General features: G+C 41.6%; 1 protein-coding gene and 1 non-coding gene across 4 annotated transcripts in view; both read left to right on the top strand.

Annotated features, from left to right (window-relative positions):
* Window positions 1-21,561, top strand: part of AFAP1L1 (actin filament associated protein 1 like 1) — a 136,583-nt gene that overhangs the window by 53,820 nt on the left and 61,202 nt on the right. The window lies entirely within an intron of this gene.
* On the top strand, window positions 14,625-14,757 carry LOC141135769 (small nucleolar RNA SNORA14). The gene has a single exon (XR_012243623.1). It is a non-coding gene; the product is annotated as a small nucleolar RNA SNORA14 (small nucleolar RNA).

Here is a 21,561-nt window from a genome sequence, read left to right as displayed (position 1 = left end):
AATTCTACTTTTGTTTTAAAGGAGAGATATCACTTATCAGCGCCTGGGGGGAATGAGTGGGAACTAAGCACTCCATTAATCCCTATCCTCGCACACTCGTTCAGTCCCCACTTTCTGAGAGCTCAGAACAATTACCCACTCACAACTTCCTTTTCTACTTTCCAATTTGATTACAGGAAGCCTTTTAGATATGTTGGATGCTCAAAAAGGATCCTTTTTAAGGAAACCTATACTAAGGGCAATAAACTTCTTGACTTTGCAGTGTACGCCTGTTTGTTGATGATTACTGATGCAAGGAGCACAAGTGATTTGTTGGAAACAAAGTGTACATATATCTGGGCCATATAACTTCCTAGGTTTGTAAAGTTGAAATAGAGAGGGGAGTTTGGGACTTTAAATGAGGCGCACTCGTCGCCTCCATCCCGGTATCAGGTATATGCAAAAGGGGAGTTGGGACTTTAAATGAAGCGGTTGGAATGCGGAGGGTTAAAAAATAGAAATGTAATAATCATAGTAAATATGGTACAAGGATTTGATGTGTGTGTGTGTGTGTATATGTATGTGTATATGTGTGTATGTGTGTATATATATATATATATATATATATATATATATATATATATATATATATATACACACATATATAATTGGCACAACAATGAAGCATATAAGGTGGAAAAATACATGCAATGGATATGTAATCATAGTAGATAGATGGTAGTAAGAGTAGTATTGGTACAGGACAACAGTGGCCTAGGGTGCCAGCGGTGGCATGCCCGGTAGCTGGAAATATAATCGCAAAGTAATGATAATGATCATAATAGGTACCAGAGATGGTGTGCCCGGGACCTGGTATTAAAATAACGTAATACTGATAATGATATTGATGAAATAATGGTGACATCATCAAAGTGCAAATAGTTAGAGTATCAAGGCATCAAGTGTAGCTTGACGCGTTTCGTGGATGATTTTCTCCACTCATCAGGAGCTGATGCAGTGTGATCCTGTAAGATATATACATGTAATAAACCTCTATTTTAATAGAGAGGAGTGGAATAAAAATATTCAAAAATAGTTGGCCAAAAGACACACACTTACCCAACCACTTAGTACGGTGCATGACAGACGGTACGGAGTGAGCCAGGGGCAACAAACCCCGACACGGGAGCTGACGCAGCATGATATGTCTAAATGGCAACGGGTGATGGAATGGCAGTGTCTGGATAATGGGGTGATGTCCATGTGACAGCAATGATAATGAAGAACTTGTCGGAAGGAAGGGATATCTGGGGACAGAATATTGGTTATAGATTGTAAATATTTGTATTCTAAAGTAAAATTCGTAATGTTGAATAATATATAAATAATATACCCAAAAATACCCTTATGTAAGATATTGATAAGTAATATAATGGAGGTAGTGTGGTGAACAGAAGAAATTAAAGGGGTGATTGGTGCAAATCTAAACACGTGTGGGTTATTAAAAGGAATTGTTGAGGATAAAGTGTGACTAATGTACAAAAACAGAGTGTGCAGTGAAACAAGGCAGGGGCATGACAGGTAAAGTGAACCCATTCTCCAAAGACTTACCCGATGCTGCAAGTAAAGCACAAACAGCAAGATGGAAGCAGCTAGTGTGCAAAGACCCCAGTCGGAGACAGGCCATATAAATAGCCCGCTCAGATTGGGGGACATATAAATATATGCCGCCAACGCCACGTGCATGAGCCTGGCGGGAGGAGGGGGCGGCGCCTGCACCTGAGCTGGGTGATCGCTCAGTGTTTGGCACCAAAACGTCCTCCCCCCAATGGTGAGTCACGCAGGTGACGCTCCAAGCGTCAGTGCGGTGACGTCAGAGACGACGTCCCGCGTATGACGTAGGGACCGTGGCGCCGATGCGCAGAATGGTATCCGCCTGAACCTCCCAAAAGGGGAGGAGGGGGAGGATCCAAGGAGCGCATCGCAGCTCCCGCGCCGAGGAAAAGAAGCCCCAGCACAGAACCATGCCAAGAGCCACGCTGACGCAAAACAGTGGCAGGGCTGTAGGGGTTAGATGTATAGCAAAAACATAGAATCAATGTATATAGCAACCAGTACCGGAAATGCCATCCATGGTTACATAAGTAAACTAAATAAAAACATAACAGTATGTGCAAAATATATGACTATTCCAAGAATGCAGCCCTATGTAGGGCCTACATAACCCCTCTTGCGTAGAGGGGAACACTGCTGATCTAACTTTCCAAACGCTTCCATCCCGGTACTATATATGAAATAGAGAGGGGAGTTTGGGACTTTAAATGAGGCGCACTCGTCGCCTCCATCCCGGTATCAGGTATATGCAAAAGGGGAGTTGGGACTTTAAAGGGGTTGTAAAGGTAAATTTTTTTTTTTTTTTTTTTTTAAATAACAAACATGTTATACTTACCTTCACTGTGCAGCTCGTTCTGCACAGAGTGGCCCCGAACCTGCTCTTCTGGGGTCCCTCGGCGGCTGTCTCAGCTCCTCCCCGCAATAACTAACCACCTTAATGCGAGCTCTCTCGCATGGTGGTTAGTTATTGCGGGCGCGCTTCCGTGATACAGCCGGTGGCTATAGCCGCTCGCTGTATCACTCGGCCCCGCCCCCGGCGCACCGCGTCATTGGCTGTGATTGACAGCAGCGCGAGCCAATGGCTGCGCTGCTTTCAATCCATCCACTATAGCCAATCAGCGACCAGGCTGATCGGCTGAATGGAGGTTGGGAGTGAGCGGCCGAGTTTCGAGGTGTCAGGTAAGTAAAAAGGGGGGCTGGGGGCGGCGGTATTTTCAAAAGTTTTTTCACCTTAATGCATAGAATGCATTAAGGTGAAAAAATGTATACCTTTACAACCCCTTTAAATGAAGCGGTTGGAATGCGGAGGGTTAAAAAATAGAAATTTAATAATCATTATTAATGATTACTAAATTTCGATTTTTTAACCCTCCGTATTCCAACCGCTTAATTTAAAGTCCCAACTCCCCTTTTGCATATAGGTTTGTAAACTTGTGTTTTTTTTTTTTTGTTTTTTTTGTTTTTTTTTATCAGTGTCCAAAATTGGCTTTTGTGAACCAAGGCAGAAAGCAAACACCATTTAAACTGATATACGGCTGAAGTCTTGTTTCTATGAGTAGCACTACCCCCATAGATTATGGGATACCCAACTTGACAGCAACAGAACAAAAATCCAAGGACAACTTCTTCCCTATTTACAGCTCCACTTCTTCCACCTGCACAATACTTGATCCTTGTACAGCTCCACTTGACTTACTCTGCAGAACTCCAACTATATTATTCTGTGGAAGCTGACAGCCTCGTGTTAGCTCAGAAAAAGGCCCTTACAGGCTAAAAACTCTAAGTCCCTTAGTAAAGTAGCACACGTGGAGTAAACTGCATCTTGCACCACCTTCTGCTTCGCCCTAGACACTTATCACGGCTCTACTGCTTGCAGAAATGCTAACCCACCTGGCTGCCACCAGCCCACCTGACTGCTTCCTCTTCCCAGTCCTGATTGACACACACTGGAGATTCCCCAGGGCAAGGTTAGATGAAGACTTGGCACACCACTGTCTTGAAGAACGACCTACTAGAGCTGGCAGTCTCTCCCCTTGTCTCTTCCTGCACCATGCTGATCTACTCGCTCTGTCTCTTTGCTCCTGCTGCCTCTCCGGAAAGCTTTCCTCCAACTGCCTCCTGTCGTAGGATCCTTGCAGGCCAGCCTCCCGAGCTCCAGCCCAAGGTAACCGCCCCTACCCCGGTGCCACCGACCGACTCCCTCAGCACTAATTCTCCATCTTCCACACGACTCCCAGCTGGCATGACTGATGGCTTTTTAAGGCTCCTTGGTCCTCTGCCAGGCTCCCCTCCTGGGAATTGGCTAAGGGCCCCTAAATATGCAGGGCAACCGCTCCTAGCTTCCACCCACTAACTTCTACAATATTCTCCAACATTCTAGAACCAGGGGGAGGCACCAGAGAGCTGCCAGTCATCCAGCACTAACCTCTAATCACCCTGACCCAGATTCCATGACTCAGGTTTATCCCTGAGCCAGACTAGATTTGCCTGCTCTACAGCTAGTAGCACACTAGAGGGTGCTACATATGAGTAACTGTACATGGTCGTTTTTATGAGTTAAGACCTGTTGTGCTAATACTTTAAAAGTATGGGGTTCATGTTTAAATGGATTAAAGGGTAAATTGTGTTGCCTGGCAAAACCATGTGTAGCGATAGGTAAATTTAGTGGGTTATCTGTTCATACATAGTCAGATTTGCCTCTGTTCCAGCTCGGCTGAGTTGCATGTAATTTCGCACTGTGCCTGTGGGTGTCGTTGTTACTATGGGCCATTGTTGGAAAGGCAACACGTCGAAGTGTATGAGTGCTCCTCTGTCCCGGGGATAACTCGGTGGAGGTGGTCCTCCGAGTTGCATCCTGGGAGAGGGTATTTATGGGACAGACGCCATGTTTTGAGGTTGTTTTCCGTCCACCTGCTGGCCCTCCTGGCCGACAGGTATGTGCTAGGAGTACTACCTCGTGGTCCTCCGATCGGGAGGCCCACGTAGCTGCGGCGTGTGGGTGGGCCCAGAAGCCTGTCTGGGGCCTACCACAGCGGCAGAGGAATGCTCCTGGGCTGTCTATCCTGTGTGAAGAAGCTGGACAACTGAGAAGATCCCAGGGGAGGACCCGTCATGGAAGGATCATGCAGAGTGCTGGTCTGGAGAGGGGTCTGGTGACTCAGTTGGAGGACGTATCCTAAAGTAATCCTATCGCATAGCATTGCCGGGTTGGCTTAAAGGTTCTAGTGCTGTTTTTGCTATTCACCGTAAACCATTACATCTTGTGGCAGAGGATCGTATGGGTTTTGTTCCAATAAAGTCTGTGGCAGAGACTTTTGTTCGTGGTGCGTGCTGGCTGCTAGGTTGGTGAGAGAAACCAATCCAGGCGGGCAAAGATTCAATTCTACAAAGAGAGTGTAATCAGCTACGAGCTTTCAATCCTTAAAGTTACATTAAGAACGTTAAAAAAAGGTATTTGAGCTTCCCTACAGCTTTCCTTCAACCTCTTTCCTGCTACTTCCTGCAACTCAAGTTTATTAAAGCATTGGAAAAGATACTCAAGTGTCCGGTGCCTGCATTGTATGATGGTAAATGCAACGGGACCCTAGACCTGGTTCTGCTGAAATAAGGATAGCGAAGGTTACGGTAACAGCCCGCTTTAAACTAGCAGCTCCACCGAGAGTTATTGCTACACATGTGTAGTTATTTTTGTAAACCTGAAAAATTATATCTAGAACCTTTGAAAGCTAACCATTTTTTATTTTTTATATCTGATGACTGATCCATCCATAAAAACTAATTTGGTTTTATCTTGCCTTTCTGCACCTTCAGAAGTTTTTTTCCCTGGTATTCCGGCTAAGCCATATTAATTTCAGTTGCTTCTCCCTGCAGTGCTCCAGCTCCAACCAATCGAGAATATGGAATGCTCCCATGCATCTACTACGCTTGTATATGTATGTATGTATGTATATATGTGTGTGTGTGTGTGTGTGTGTATATATATATATATATATATATATATATATATATATATATATATATATATATATATATATATATATATATATATATATATATATATATATATATATTATTGTGTGTGTGTATAGCGCTGCATAAATTGTCGGCATTTATATACATACCTGTAATAAAATAAGGATAAACCTCTGAACATTATTTGCTTATGCTGTGGAGGGGAGTGGGGCCTGTTCTGGTATATCTCAAACACCGCAATAGCAAATGGACAAGCTTTGCAAATCGCTTCATCGATCCTCCCCCTTTCCCAAAAGTCTAGTTTTCTGATGCTATAGAAAGGATATTGTGGGTAAGGATCATCAAATGCCTTTAGCCACCATTAATACATAAAGCAACATAACTGTTTCTATCGAATTTTCCTTTGCTAAAGCTATCATTTCTCTTCCTTCTTCTAGAGTGTAAGTCTTCCTAATGGTCATTATGGCTATTATATGGTTACAGCAATACCCATTGTAGGCAGTGATGTTTATACATGATTAAATAATCACAAATCATGGGTAAATAAATGCATTCTTTTCCCTGTGTCCAACAAGATACGTTCTCAAGTCATAATAAAGCAAATTGATTTCCAATTCATTTTCTTTCTTTCTTTTTTCCTTTCTTTTGCTTCATTTTGCAGTTTTTGCCTTTTTAATACTAGGTTAATTTGTATTTCTAAAAGAAAATAAGTGCACGCTTTTCGCTGTGATTTCATCATTGACATCTGCACAGAATTCCTTTCTAACAGTGGGTGGGTCACCGGGTCACTGTGGCTCGTGGAGAGGCTGTGTGTTGTATGTCTGCCCTGATAATTATAGCAATGCCTTGAGTGATTGACCATGCTTTGAGACGCATACTCTGCGATGACTTCAGAGGTCTACAATGTGTCTGTTAGGGTGAAGGAGGCACATCCTGGCAGAAGACTAGGGCTTTTGTTCTTAGTTTGTCCCTACTGACCCTTCCAATGCTACTTGCTCCATGTAGTTGCCTTTTTTGTTTCTTGGATTTACAACTACAAACTATAAACTGCTAGATGCAATCAACCTGAACTCGTTGCATTTGGTTGTACACTGGCCATGCATATCAGGATATTATCTTCAATGGCATACCCATAAGAATAGCCTAGCAGACCCTTCAAACATAACCTGCTGCAAGAGGTAAAAAAGGGCTGTGCTTCTGATCACTTCTCTGCCTGTCTGATTACAGGGGACATTAAGAAATAAGTAGAAATTCAATAATAAGAAATTGGCATTTACACTCTCTGCTGTAATGACCTCGCACAGGCCACAATTGAAATGCATCATTGGAAAGATTGGTGTCAGTACAGCTAACCCCCAAAGCTTATCAGTTTGCTGCCAGCTAAGAATCCTGCCAATCTCTTGCAAGCAGAGTAGCGCTATTTGCCTCTGACAAAACTCACCCAAGTAGTGTTTTTTTTTTCTGCTTACACTCACTGCCCAGACTTCCTTAGTGCTAGAGGGCCCATATCTCCTGTGTTAGAGCTTTCTATCACTCACATCATCAACGGTCACCTCTAAGCTACCTCTTTTACATGATGCTGAGTCCCCATATAGCACAGAGACAACTGCAGTGAGGACAGTTGGACACAGGAGTAGTCTACAAATTGAAATCTTGTTTTTAGTAGGTTCAGCTTTTCCTGAATAAGCATCTGTGTGGTGTCCTGAATAATAAAACGGCGGGTATTCAGTGTAAGAGCCATTGATTCACATTCAATTTGGATAGACAATCTTGGCTCTATCCCTGCCACTAAGTATCAATGTAGTGACCAAAATGTTTGATGGTACAGCTTCCTTTCTGCCAGTTTGAGACCAAGTGAACTCAAGCTACAAATTTAAAATGGTGAACAGCATTGTATGAACCAGTAATCAAGGCTGTAATCGATAGAAAGAAAAATAATTTGAAAATTCTACTACCTACAGTTACTATCCACAGCTGTTCTGATCCATCTTCTGTCAAGAAAACCCAATGAATAAGGACCAATAGACAATTATCAAAAAGTCAACCCAAGTTAGAATCAACTCCGTGGCATCTCACAGATACATTTATTATCTAGTTCTTTACCTTTTGTAAATAGTCAGTACCCATGTATAGTAAAGTATTCAGTATAATGTAAGACATTTAGGCACTTTTCACACAAACAGCAGTGTTTACCACCTGAAAAGTGATCTCCAGTTTTCTTTTTACTGCCGAACAGCAATTTTGCATTGCAAGACCCATGTCCCAACTGCAAGCCCAAGCATTTGACTCCCAGTTGCGGCACCATACAATTACTTTACATGGGAACGTTTGAGAGGCGGTGCCGCTTGTTAAATTCAGTGCGTTGCATAAAAGTTGCTGCACCACAATCAAAAGCAATGTGTCACCTGAGCGGCACCATGTCTGCCCATAGGTTGGGGATGGGAGGAGGTAAAAACAGAGCAACTACCAGTTTTAATTATACCCCAGCACCTCCCCCCTTCCCGCCGCTAGCCATGTGAAAGGAGCATTAAAGCTGGTCATTTTTTATGAATGAAAAAAACTGAACTGAATCTGATATCTACACATTCAAGGTGGATGGGGGAATTAATTCTCCATGCTGTGCTATTGTATTTTGATAGTTGGGAGATATTCAGCCATTGGTTGCATGCACTGATTGAGCAGCTAAAATAGAACACGGCGATTTGAACAGAAGTCGATCAGTAGATCAACTTCAGTTCCACTGCAGATGTGGATTTAAATTCGGCTGGTCCCTGCTGAACTGGCCAAATTTTGATCTATGTATAGCCAGTTTAAAGCGGAGGTCCGCCGATTTTTATTTTTTTTTTAAAAGTCAGCAGCTACAAATACTGCAGCTGCTGACTTTTAAAATATGGACACTTACCTGTCCAGGGCGCCCGCGATGTCGGCACCTGAAGCCGATCTGCCGCCTCCATCTTCGGTAAGGGAATCAGGAAGTGAAGCCTTGCGGCTTTACTTCCTAATTCCCTACTGCACATGCGCGACTCGTGCTGCGCGTTCCCACTGGTCCCTGCTGTCTCCTGGGACCCGTGTGTCTCCCAGAAGACAGCAGGGGGGAAACGGGAAGTGGCGTAGATACCCGCGAGTGGCACGGGTATCTATGCCCGGAAGTGGGAGCAAAATACCTGTATTAGACAGGTATTTGCTCCCCTCTCCCCCCTGAAAGGTGCCAAATGTAACACTGGATGGGGGGGGATTCCGAAAAGCGGAAGTTCCATTTTTGTGTGGAACTCCGCTTTAAGTTTCCTCGTGAACTGAAATGAGATTCCTGACCCTCTGTGTCTCACCTTTCACCCTTTCTCACTTTCAAATATGTGATATCATTGTGTTTAGGATCATAATGTTTACATACATACTAATGACATTATGCCTTGGTCATTAGAAACCTCAGCATATGCACTGCTGACACAGGGAAACCTCTGGTGACCCTTACTATAGCTTCTGGATCAATGGTAGTTGTAAGAAGCTTTTGTGTGCTCTCTAGGGATGTGTAGACCTTTCCTGTGCATCAAAAAAAGCTGTAATTCCATTTCTTCCAAGGTTTTCTACAATACTAAGAATTATACCTCTGTTTAAACCTAACTCTGACCAAAAGTTTTTGTTTTTTTTTCCTGTGTGGTTAGATGTAAATTTTCAGTATTGTTTGTGTCCATGCTGAGGTGATATACCCTCAGTTCCTGGTCTATTTGATAACTGTCCCCTGGAACGGAAGTAAGGGGAAATCTGGGGACACAATAAGCAATAACATTTTAACCAAGATTTAAAGCATATCCCAACCCAAAAGCTAAAAAAAAATGTAAATGATGTGGTGACTGTATTGTTTACTTTCTTCAGGCTGTTCCCCTTTATTTAAAAATTGCAAACACACTTCCTGAAAATCCAGAGAGAAAAAGCCAGTGGCACACAAAATTCAACGTGGGTGTAACTTTATTGTTCTGGACACGCAAACCCAAATTTCCACCCTGTGGTCTCACCCAACCCAAAAAATGCCGTAATCATATCTACAAGAAGGGGAGAGGTAATTATGCAACCATAGGGAAGGGATATGTACTAAAATAGTAACTATCAATTTTTACGTTTTGTTGCATGAAATGGTACAAAAAAATTGTTCCCAGGCCGGGGACTATATGTCTTCCTGTTCAGGGCTTTTTCTCTTTTGGATTCACTGGTGATTGGGGAAAAGGATGAGCGCCTGTTCAAAAAGAGAGTGGCCCAGTGTAATGGGCTTGTGAGTAGGGTTGCCACTCTTACTTCAAGCCAAACCCGAACACTTTAGCAGCGCACAGCAACATTTTTTTTTTTTTTTTTTTTTTTTAGTATATACTATAGGATTGTAACAGACCTGGGACAAAAAGAATAGTAATGCATAACGCATAGTGCCCCCTCACTCTTCTGTCAGGCCCTGTTCTGGGCCACATTCCTGTCTGAATAATGTGTCTGGGTTTCAGGCAGACGGAAACCTGGACACGTGATTCAGAACCTGGACTTTCCAGGTGGATCCTGGACAGTAGAGCTGCACAATTCTGGCTAAAATAAGAATCACAATTTTTTTGCTTAGAATATAGATCACGATTTTTGCGGCGTAACATCATTTTTCACATTAAAACAAAAAAAAATCGGGCTAACTTTACTGTTTCATTTTTTTTTTTTTATTAATCGAAGTGTATTTTTTCCCAAAAAATTGCATTTGAAAGATCGCTGGGCAAATGTGTGACATAAAATATTTCAGCAATTAACATTTTATTCCCTAGGGCAGTGATGGCGAACCTTGGCACCCCAGATGTTTTGGAACTACATTTCCCATGATGCTCAACTATACTGCAGAGTGCATGAGCACCATGGGAAAAGTAGTTCCAAAACATCTGGGGTGCCAAGGTTCGCCATCACTGCTCTAGGGTCTCTGCTCAAATATATATAATGTTTGGGGGTTCCAAGTAATTTTCTAGCAAAAAATATTGATTTTAACTTAAACAAGTGTCAGGAAAAGATTTAGACTTTAAGTGGTTAAACTTCCTGCATTTACACATTGTTAAAAACTTGGCAGACTGCCCAGATGTTTTCTTTACACAGAAGTTTTTCCCTTTGATCTAAGAAGGAAGAGTTCTTACAATGTTTCATGTTAGAAAACTTGGCAGACTGCCCAGGTGTTTTCTTTTGACAGCTGAGTGAGCAGATAAGTCTCTCCACTTGTTATATGAAAGAATCGGCAAACTCTGCGATAGAGATGGATTTTTTTTTTTTTTTTTTTAACGATCAATTGTGCAGCTCTACTGGACAGGTGGCAACCCTACTTGTGAGCTGTGATCCTATTTCTTCATCTGCACACTTCCTGTCCTTGAAAGAGTGGCTACTCTCACTTCTTCACTGTCTTTATGGAAGCAGCCATGGTTGCCACACAAGCTGGACTTTAAAATATTTATTTGTTCATCTCTATTACATGGGGAATTGATAGGGCTAGTAGCTTACACAAGAGGGACAATCTTGTTTACAATGTGTTTTAGTTCACAGCAAGTAACTTTTCTGGCAAGATCAAAAGTTATTTTCTGTATTTGCTGAAAATGTTCTTGGCCTGGGAAAAAAAAGAAAATGATTGAAACCACCACATGTAAGAACTGATGAGATTTAATATTAGCTGACTATTGTAAGCTTGCCTGTCAGTGTTTAAATGGTTTGTCTCAGCCCTCTAACCGCCACTTTCGCTGGACAGCCCGGGCTTTTAAAGCAGAAACGTTTTTGTCCTTTACAGCCAAAAAAGCTGCCATTTTGACTTTTGTTTGATCTGCAGTTGCCATGATGCTGCACATTGGATCAGTTACGACACCAGACCATTTGATGGCTTGGCAGTTTGGTTGAGAGCTGGCATAAAAACAATAGGAATTGTCTCAATTCTCATTCAGGGTATGCCTTGAATAGAACATTTTGGAAAATCAATAAATGAGTGGGTTTAGTTGACTTTTTTTTTAAAGGAAGTTGAAAAGTAACAGACTTACTGGTTGGATCACCAGCTGAAAAAGCCTAAAAAGAAAACGAATGCCGCCACCAGCTGAAAATTGGTAAAGTGCAATAGATTTGACATATTACTGCTTTAAACCTTTCTTCTTGATCCAATGCGTTTTCAGGAGCTCATCAGTTCTTTCTTTGAAACACTTTTCCTGTGACTCTCAATTTGGCAAATAAAAATCAACTGGACCTAATAAAATGTATAGTAGTTAACACTCTTACTTCCTTAGTTTTTTTTTTTTTGCATCTCTACTGCAATACTTCAATCTCTGGAGATCCTGTTATAATTAACATTGATCAAAACTGACTAGGAGGAGGGAAGAAATCTCTGCCTTAAAAAGTTGGAATTGGGCTATAGCTTCCTAATTTCAAAAGGAAGAATGCTGAAAACTATTAATAATGTAGGTCATTTGGGGTAACCTGCTGGTTACTAGTTTATATTTTTCTGCAACCCTGACCTTTTATCCTGATCAGGTCACACAAGTGGCTCTACCTGCTTTTAGGTCCATTACAACTTGTGCAAGGCACATTGTGTAAAGATAACCAATCATTTTGAAGTACTGCGACACACAACAAAAGCACTTGCATGATTTTCGCTATAATGCAGGTACATTTTGACTTTGCGTGTTGCAGTGCCATTTAAAATGGGGCCAGTATTCATGTGACTGGACCTGTGTATTCAGCAAGGTTCAGTCGAATAATATTAGTTATATATTATATAAAGGATTAAATGAATAGTTCATGTCAACAGGAATTGTTATGTAAGGTGTTGACCTCAGATTTAATGATTTCTGTATCAAGCTGACCAACGCTCTAGATTGTTTCTTGGCCACATTGCTCATGCTATTCTCTTGGCCTGGCTGAGTAGTGTAGAAGCCAATAACATCCCAGGCAGTGTTCCGGCTTGTGGCTCTCTTTGTGTGATGTGTTCTAACAGCTGTTTTACAATAGTCCCTGTTGCTCCTTCAGTCCTATGTGCAGGAAGCAGTAAGAGCTATAGCGGTACATTTCTCAGGAAAGGGGACACCCTAAAGCTAAAAATAACATGATACAAATACCAGCCGGATTTCCCATTTGATAGTTAAGAGGAAAACTATTGTGAAGACGTTTTGTGTAACATAATTATGCAGTGTAAAATCTAACATATTTTTCTGTATTTGTATAGTACCATGCAATCACGCCTAAAAATGATTCATGTAAACTCTTGTGCCGCTGGCTGTTCTCTATGGTTCTTCCCTCGTTTGGAACAATACCTATGTAGCTTTATGTAGTGAAGGATGCACAAAATCACAGAACAAGGTGCTGCAGTCCCACACAGAAGAACTGTGAAAAACAATCTAATGCCCCGTACACACGATTGGAAATTCCGCCAGCAAAAGTCCGATGTGAGCGTTTGGTCGGAAATTCCGACCGTGTGTATGCTCCATCGGACTTTTGCTGGCGGAATTTCCTCCAGCAAAAGATTGAGAGCAGGTTCGCTATTTTTCCGCCGGAAAAAGTTCCTATCGGAAATTCCGATCGATTGTCTGGGGCAATTCCGACGCACAAAATTCCTACACATGCTCGGAAACAATTCGACGCATGCTCGGAAGCATTGAACTTCATTTTCTCGGCTCATCGTAGTGTTGTACGTCACCGCGTTCTTGACAGACGAAAGTTCCGAGAACTTTTGTGTGACTGTGTGTAAGCTTGAGCAGAATTCCGTCGGAAGACCATCCAAGGTTTTTCCGACGGAAATTCCGATCCTGTGTACGGGGCATAAACCTAGCTATAGTAGCTTTCCTAAATGTTTGGTTGAAAACCGTTTCCCTTTTAAATACTCACTCCTGTTTTTAACTTTTATTTCAGTGAGAGAGTCACCTTAAGTTTATACTGATAGGAGTTGGTGGCTTTACCAGACATGTAGGGTATGTCTGTGCTTTGCCCATGTAGGGAAAAGCAATAGGTTCAATTTAATGCCTCTTTTGAGTGCAAGCCTTTTCTAATCACCAAAGCTGTCACATTAGATGAAGGGAAGTCAGTCAAAAATGCTCCTCCATACCCAGAAGTATTGGATATTTTCTTTGTTGAATGGAAGTAGTAGGGGAGCAAAGCAAACATAAATACATGCTGCTTAAAAGGGGGGCAAGAAGGCTAACCTGTTGCTTTGACATGCATGTTTAAAGAGTAGGTTTACTTAAAAAATTCCAGGTATGATACATTTTTTGCATAGTTAGTTACATTGGTCCAGTTTGGACTAATGTAACCATGCCTGGCTGATACCCCTAAAAGCTGGAAATCGCCAATGTGGTCAGCACTACTCCAGTGATCTCCTCTTACTTCTAGGTTCTGTCTTGAGTGGCCAGCCTGATGCATTGTGAACACAGGTGTTTGGCCATTCAGCAGAGGCACCATTCAGAGGATGTTTTTCATATTCTAAATGACTGCAAAGTATTCTCCGATTGGACAAGATGGAGAGGTGGGTGGTCATGTCACTGTAGTAATGGTGTCTACTTTTAATGATTTCCAGCTTCCAGGGGCATCCGCCAGATATGGTATTTATGTAGCTACAATGGTCCAAGCTATATTAACAAAATCAAATAATTGTTTGACATGGAAACTTTTGTGTGGACCGTGCACCCACATGACTACGTTTGCAGTGAGAACATTATACCAGAATTTCATGGGATGGCCTGAGTTGCCACACACCTAGGTGCTTTGGATCAAATGAATGAATTGGGTTACCTAAAGAGGAACTTCACTTCCCTCTGTTTTTTTTTTTCATCTCCTTTTACCTGTCTACAGGGTTTTCTTCAGAAAACGTACTCCCCTTCCCTCCAAATTGCCTTGCGGTGGTCCTCTGCTCTTTTGCCACAAGCCGGTCATCCACCCTTCCTACATCATGGGGATATAGCTGTCTCTTGCAGGTTCTTGCAGCCAGCTCCCTATGACGCACAGCAGTTGTAGGAGCAGGACACCTCATTCTCTCCCAGGCAAGAATGCAGACAGGGGGCAGGCTGGATTAAAAAAAAAATGTAAACATGCATCTCTGAAACCCCCTGGATGTCTCTCTCCCATAGATGCCAGGACAAAAAGAGACGCCAGAGCCAACCTGTAAGAATTCCAGAGAGCTGAGACTGCCTGTTTCTGTTCTATTTCACCTCTCAAACATTTTCCATTTAAAGGATAGCTACTTTCAGGGGTCATTTGGGCCTATCTCCCCTACCCAGATGCATGCTGGCCTCCTGTCTGGAGGAAATCCAATCCTGGATGGGTGCCAATTATTTAAAGCTAAATGGCACCAAAACTAAATGCATCGTCTTCAGTAACCAGGTGTATTCCAACCTGTTTCCGTTATGGCTGGAATCTTTCAAACCTTTTCCGATTCCGGCCACTCAAGTCTGGGACCTGGGCGTCATCTTTGACTCTAGGTTGAACCTGCGCTCTCAGGTAAATCAGGTGGTGAGTTCATGCCACTTCTACCTGAGACTCCTGAGGTCGACTTCTCGCTGTATCGCAGACTCTGACAAGATCACCATGGTCAATGCCATTATCAGCAGTTGATTAGACTACCGTAATGCCCTGTATCTGGGTTTGGCTGTTTGTACCATCTACAGGCTCCAGTTGATTCAGAATGCCGCAGCAAGGTTATTGACAGGTGTTGGTCGCCGTGACCACATCACTTCATCCCTTAGAGCCCTGCATTGGCTGCCCGTGAAAGAAAGGGTACTGTTCAAAACCGGATGTCTTGTCCATAAGGCACTGCATGGAGGTGGCCCAGAGTATCTGAAGGAAAAATTTGTCATGTAAGTGCCCACCCGATCCTTAAGATCGGAGAACTTGGCCAGACTGAAGAGTACAAAATTTAAAAAGAAAACATGCAGAGGAAGAACGAGTGAAGTACAAGGAGCTGAATTTTGGAACTCCTTGCCTCTGAAACTGAGACATGAGAATGACTTTTTGAAATTTCGAAAGAAATTGAAAACGGTACTTTTAGTACAAGCTTTTCGAGTCACCTAATTTTTAATTGGGGTGTGATGGACAGACTCCCTGGCTTTTATTTTGTATCTTGCTATGCTGGTTTGTTGGTTCTCTTAAGGTCTTTTAATGTCAATGTCCTTTTGTTTTTGCGCATTGAGGCCTTCGGGTAAGACTGCGTAGGTTAAGCATTTTAATAAATAAATAAATGACCTGAGGGGCGATGACCAGCAGCAATCTTAGGAACTTCTGTCTGAAATCTTCTTTCCTCTGCAGTTGACACAGGAAACACTTGGGATAGGGCTCCAAGTCTGATTTTAAAGATTTCTGCAGATTGTGGCCATCCGTTTCAGTTGAGTATGCTTCTGGGGTAAGATCGGAGTTGGACCAAAGGGATTACTGTAACAGTTATCTTTTTAAAGGGAACCTTTCATTTGCCCATTTAGGGTGTCACCTGAGCTGTCCCATGTATGGCAATTGCATATGAATCCATAAGGTTGGGTGAGCAGTAACACATTCTTTTGGCTGGCAGAAAAAGTATATTAAGTTGTTGGGATGAATTTCCACTTTTTCATGTACTTAAGGCTGATGAGTTATTTATTTCCCTGCAGAAAAAAATAAATCAATAAATAAAAAAAATTAAAAAATGTAAACACACAATATAAAATGATTTCTATATTTCAGAAGGGAGTGTTGTAGGAAGGAAAACTCAATTTTGGGAGTGAAAGTCTGCTTTAAGCAACATTTCTTTTGCTTTCTGTTCATTACCAGATGAAATCAGCTTCTTTGAAGAGCTCTCACAATATGTCCAGAGTATATTATACAAGAAGGTTCCTGTTGACTTAAAATGGTATCTACAAGAGATTGATCACTCTCGGTGCAACCACTTGTTGTTTTTATGTATGGCCACCTTTTTTGTATTTTTTATTTATTTTTTAACTTTAGACTTTATAATAAATAGACTCCAGGCATATAACTTTGAAGGATGACAAGTACAAAGTGCAGTAACCTGTGACAACCAATTTGGGGTCAATTCTGATGTGTGATTGGTTGCTGCCGTTATACGATGATCTTCTGAAGCTATTTTTTATTGTCCAAAATAGATTTTACAGCACAATGAAAAATCTTTTTGGCAAATAGGCATTGTTTACTTTTTAATGCATATGTGGCAGAGCCATTCATAAAAATCCATAAAACAAGATTTCTGTGATTCATCACAAAACTAGATTTGTTCTAGGATGGGTAGATGTCTCGTCATCCCATTGTTCTTGTGGTACATCTTCCCTTGCATGCTTCTACTTAATCTTCTGGTATCATTATAAGATAGCATGGCCTGCTCTATGGCACTGCAACCTGCAAGCTATTTTATCTTCATGCTCAGGGGTCTGGCTATCTGTGCCTATTAATCTGCTCCTCTGCAAACAAAGCACTTCAAAGGGTGTGTGTTTTCCCTGCAGAGTAATCCGATCTTACAGTAAAGCAAGTGAACTCCACGCCAGCAGGAAATGTTTAATCCATCCAGTGACTGCTGTGGCCCCATGCTGCTGCTTAAACTCCATTCCACTATGGTGCTCCTCCATGCTCTCAACACTTATATGCCATATTGTTACTTTTTCTGTGCAGCAAGGGTGATGATTGGAAAATCTCAGTAATCTTTTTTGCATATGGTACAGGTTCACGCCAAATCCCTTTGAACATGAAACTCAGTGTCACTAGCTTTGATAACATATATCTTCTTGGCAGGGAGATATTGAACTAGTTGGGCTAGTTTGCTTTTGCTTAATGCAATAAACCATTTTGTTTTAAAAGTAGCTCTTATTACTGTCTGTGCTGACCACATTGGTGAAATGTCTAGGATAAAAGCGTAAGGTGTAATCTTTAGCCTTTTTGTAACAGGTTTACAAGGCAAAATGCAACTATTAAAATCTGCAATCAGAGTTTTTTTTTTAACCACTTTCAGACCAGGCTTTTTCTGGCACCTTTTGTAACAATTAGTATTTTTTGCTGGAAAATTTTTTAGAACCCCAAACATATATATATATATATATATTTTTTTTTGGGGGGGGTTTGCAATTCTTATGTCACATGGTAGTTGCATGGTGGTTTTTCAAATGCAATTTTTTGGAAAAATACACTTTTTTGAATTTTAGTGCAAAAAAACACTCTATGTTTTTATAAAATATAAAGGAGGATATGCTGAGTAAATAGATATCTATAATACCCCAAATCCATCCTCTGCACTTTAAAAGAATTTGATCCCACCAAGATTGGTGTTTTTGAATGCTTTTTGATTTTTGGCATCGTTGACATCCGGGTAAACCGGAAGTGATGTCAGGTCATCGCTTCCGGGTTACCATAGCCGATCAAAGTTGATCCGGGCTTTGTTCAGCTCTCTGATCAGCTGACCAAAGTGCTGGCTGGCTGCCCAGGAGAACTTGAGAAAGCTGTGGAAGGCGGGGGGGGGGGGGGGGTATACGTGTAGTTGGCTGCTAGGATTGCTTTTACAAGAGGGCTAACCGCCAACTCTACAAAATTGTACCGGAGGAAAGCTGCAGGTATCTTCTCGGTATAACCACCATAGTCCAGCGACATATGGGTGTGTCGCTGGGCAGTAAGTGGTTATTCTGACTACGGGAAATTGATGGAATCTGTTTGCTACGGGTAATGTCAACTTACAATGCTTTATGTCATGGGACACGAATTGATGACAACTGAGAAGGGGTTTCCTCTCACTTTGGTTAAATTTCCATTCACTGCCTGTAGTGTTTCTGGGGCAGGAAGTCCAAAGAGAAAGAAAACAAAAAAAGAAAAACCTGATAGATTTTCCAACCTAAAGGTCAGCAACATTTTCAGATTAAGTGTAATGCTGGCCATACACTATATGAAAAATCGGCCAAAATTCGGTCATCTAGATAGTTCATTCATTTTTAGGGCACTTAATGTGCATTGATAAAATTGATGATCGTTGAGACTTTTTGAGCCGAAAAATCTAAGGACAAGTTTGGAAATTTTCTGCTGAACGAACGATAAATTGAAAGATTACTGTGTATAAAAATTTTTCACTAATTTTTCGTATAGTGTATGGCCAGCATAGATTCATTAGCACTAGCCAATAGTTTGTTTTCAATTTTTGCACTCATGTAACATGTTATGTGTTATGAGTTCTCTGTGGGCAGATTCTCCCACCTGAGCTGTGGATCTCTGCAGCTCCTCCAGAGTTACCATGCACCTCTTGGCTGCTTCTCTGATTAATGCTCTCCTTACCCGGCCTCTCAGTTTAGGTGGACGGCCATGTCTTGGTAGGTTTGCAGTTGTGCCATACTTTTTTTTTTTTTTTTTTTCCTTTTTGGATGATGGCTTGAACAGTGCTCCGTGAGATGTTCAAAGCTTGGGATATTATTTTTTTTATAACCTAACCCTGCTTTGAACTTCTCCAACTTTATCTGAGGGCTTCACAGAACAGCTGTTTTTATACTGAGATTAAATTACACACATTTACTAATTAGGTGACTTCTGAAGGCAATTGATTCCACTAGATTTTAGTTAGGGGTATCAGAGTAAAGGGGGCTGAATACAAATGCACGTCACACTTTTCAGATATTTGTTTGTAAAAAATTTGAAAACCATTTTACTTCCGCTTCACAATTAGGTGCCACTTTGTGTTGGTCTATCACATAAAATCCCAATAAAATACATTTATGTTTTTTGCTGTAACATGACAAAATGTGGAAAACTTCAAGGGGGATGAATACTTTTTCAAGGAACTGTAAATATCCTAATAATGATTGTGTTTTGGCACCTTTTTAGTTAGAAGATTTGCCTTGGCTGGCAGGTTTTAAAGCATTAGCCATGTGCTTGGGTTGACAGACTTCTCTTTTCCTCTTACAATCATTCTTCCTCTTTTGGAGGGAGAGTGAAAACCTTTTCATTGATAAATCCTATGTGTCACTCGGAGTCTAGAGTAAATGTTGGCGATTCCCCTTGATGAAATGTGCTGAGTTCTGCTAAAGTCGCTGTTTCACTTGGCTGGCAGAAGCTGGAAGGAAACAGAAGTTCTGCATAGATAGATATACATTAGCTGCTGATGTGTTTACAGCCGGGGGAGGCAGGAAGGGCAGTGATTGTAAGGTGGGGGTGAAATGTTCATTTACATCCAGCACAGTAGCAAATGTGCAAAGAGACCCAGATTGGGTCATCCAGAATTATGTCACTAATGTTCAGGCAAACAGCAAAATTGATATAAATAATAAGGCATGTGCGGGTATGTACCAATTATTATAAAAGGAGGAAGTAAGAATCCAAACTGTAATACCTTTTTTTTTTGTTCACTAGGAGCAGTTGGTAAATTAAATTACAAAAAATAGACATATGCTGGCTCAAGCTGGCCATAGACAGTCCGAATCTCGGCTGGTTCAGCAGGGACTGGACGAGATTTGAACCATGTATGGGTGGACTGAATGTAACTAAGATGATCTATCAACTTGGGTACAACCAGCCTGCCGGATTTTACGTGGGATTATCGCTAGCGGCTGTTGTAGCCACTAGCAATAATCACTGACCCGGCAGGTGGGATTCCCACTTCAACACTGCCTGTGTTCATGGGGGAATTGAGCGATTTGCTTTCCTGCAACCCGTGGTTGCAGGAAAGCAAATCACTCCATCTATGGATGGCCTTAAAGTGTATTTTTCAACAACGCTGGCATCATGTCTGACTATATACAGCTTTCTTAAGCCAACACTTTTTTTGTGAATCTGTTGCAAAGTTTCTTACCTGGAGATCTTGCTAGTAACGGGACTTAATGCTGCAGGCTGACAACGCTAAACCACTGCCTCCCAATTAGCATCAGTGTGGTCAGTCTGCCTTACCAGCACCTTCAGTCAGCCATTGGGCTTCCTATTTATTAGACTCCAATGGGAGCCTAACTGGCAGCTGATGGCACGTATATGACAGACTGACAACACTGTTAATTGTGAAGCTCTGGCTTAGTGTTGTCTGCCTTCAACGGGTAATGCTGTTACTGGCAGGATATCCAGAAAAAAAACTGCAAGAGTCATAGAAAAAAAAGTTGTTTAAGCAAACAGTAAGACATGATGCCAAACATACTGAAAAATAGATTTTGGGTTTGCATACACTCCAGTCAGTCAGGCAGCACATAAGACAATTATAATGAGAAAAGAACACCAATCCATAGTAATGATCATAATCAAAGATTATTTCAGACAGGTTACTATGGTTTACTGCCTCTTGTTCTTCATCAAGGATCTTTGTACCCGCTTACTAGTGATAATGTCAATAGTGGCAGAGCAAATCGGCATAAATAAATGTATATGTAGGTTGATTTTAGGAAAAATAATTTTGAGGTGAATGTTGTATTTCATAATTCAAAACCACTTTCAAAGTTGTAATGCTCTTTTTTTTTTTATAACTGTAGAATATTGTAAAACAGTGCCACCTGTAGGTTTGTGTATAGCATTGCATTCCAAAAAGAATACTAAACATAATGCAAGTTTCCAGGGTTATGAAAGAATCAGAATATACACTGTTAAATAATTAGAGTTCTGCAAAGGAGTTTGCCTCCTTTATTGAGCTTTATTACTGTGATTAAGTCTGGCAAGGGTCAGAGGTCACCTGAAGTTTGACGGTTTTTACTCGACCCATAATATAATGCTGTGAAGCAATGCATAAGGGCAGGCCTCAAATATCAGGCTTCAGGTATCCCCCCTGATGCAAGCTGAAGTTGCACACTCAGAGTTCGGCTGGTCATACACAAGAAGATTAGGTTGAACAAGAGAATCAATACAGTAGACTCCTCCTTTCATGCTAAACAGCCTAGATGGATGCATCTTCCACTGCTGGCTATTGCTCTTTGACAGCCGGAGCGTGCGGCTATCAGAATTCCCAAACAATGGCTGCAGTCATATTTCAGACAACTTTTCTCCTTCTGGCTAATCAGCAGTTTATTGTAGTAGTAGTGTCAGATGGGCCAACCACGGCTCGAA

The sequence above is a fragment of the Aquarana catesbeiana genome, linkage group LG03 (genome assembly GCF_042186555.1).
Source record: "Aquarana catesbeiana isolate 2022-GZ linkage group LG03, ASM4218655v1, whole genome shotgun sequence".
In the NCBI taxonomy this organism is placed as follows: Eukaryota; Metazoa; Chordata; class Amphibia; order Anura; family Ranidae; genus Aquarana; species Aquarana catesbeiana.
Note: the sequence above shows the minus strand (reverse complement) of the source record. Positions and strands in the feature narration are given on the sequence as shown.